The following is a 1272-nucleotide window of genomic DNA, read 5'->3' as shown; positions in this document are numbered from 1 at the left end:
TTTTCCTGTGTGTTTATGTGTGTGTGTGTGTGTGTGTCGACCCCCACCCCCGCTTTTCTTTCTTATTGAGGATCTCTTGTGTATTGACTGATGGCTTGATGGATGGATTGGTGTCTCTATCTATCTATTTATATATTTATTTATTATTGTGATTTGCGTGAAAATTTTCAGAACAAATTCACTTTCCATACAGCAGTTCACATACACTTGGTCTCATGACACTGACTACAATTTACCTGAATGCAACAGTTCCCCTCCCAATTCCTCCCGATAGTCACCTCTTTCCTGTGTCCATCCCTCCATGCATACCTGCCCCCTGAGCTGCCACCCTGCACATTAACAACCCTTCTTTCTGCCATGATTGTTCTCTGAAAGGAGTGTATCTACCTCAGGTACATGTTCAACTAATATGCCTGTCTATTGTTTGGCTGGAAGCCACAGATATGGGTTCAATTCCAAACCTGAAGGACAGCTAGGGACCATAGTCTCAGTGGTTCCACAAGGCTCTCTCAAGACCAGCAAACCTGGTCCCCCCCCCTTTTTTTTTTTCCAAACGATTTTGAGTTTTGTTCCACATTGTTTTCCTTCTCTCTCCCTCCAAGTGGTTAACACTGGTACTGGGAACCATCCACTATTTCTGGCCTCAGAGTCATATAGGCTGCGGATTGCATGGTGTACCAGTCATTAGGACTAAGTATTTCCATGAATCTTTGGTTTTCTTCTTTCTTCTTTGCTCTGGATGAGGAGAGACCCATTGTTGCATCTAGATAGGTGCTTGCAATATATATTAAGATCCCAGTAGCTACTCACCAAAGTAGGAGGTGGAACAATGTTTTGTGTAGTATGTTATGCCAATTTAGTTTCATGTCCCCTGGGACCATGGTCCCGAGCCTACTGGTTCAACTACTAAGTCTCTTTGGGTAGCTGGCTGTGACCAAGAAGTGACTACAATCTTGTACCTTGTAAGCTCTGCTATGCACCTGGGAATTATTTTTTTGCTTGTGTGTTTGTTTATTTATTTGTGATTTGGGTGAAGAGCAAATTCACTTTCCATACATATATTTTATCTCATGACTTGACCATAGTTTACCACAATGCAAGAGCTTCCCTCCCACTTCCTCCCCATAGTAACCTCTTCTCTGTGTCCATCCCTCCATGCACTCCTGCCCCCTGAGAAGTCTCCCTGTGCATAAGCAGCCCTTCTTTCTCCCATGATTGTTCTCTCCAAGGAGTGTATCTACTTGAGGTAAATATTCAACTCATATGCCTGTC

This window comes from Orycteropus afer, unplaced genomic scaffold (assembly GCF_000298275.1).
Source record: "Orycteropus afer afer isolate SDZICR_OR568_19922 unplaced genomic scaffold, OryAfe1.0 scaffold00178, whole genome shotgun sequence".
Taxonomy (NCBI): Eukaryota; Metazoa; Chordata; class Mammalia; order Tubulidentata; family Orycteropodidae; genus Orycteropus; species Orycteropus afer.
This window is presented reverse-complemented; position numbering follows the sequence as displayed.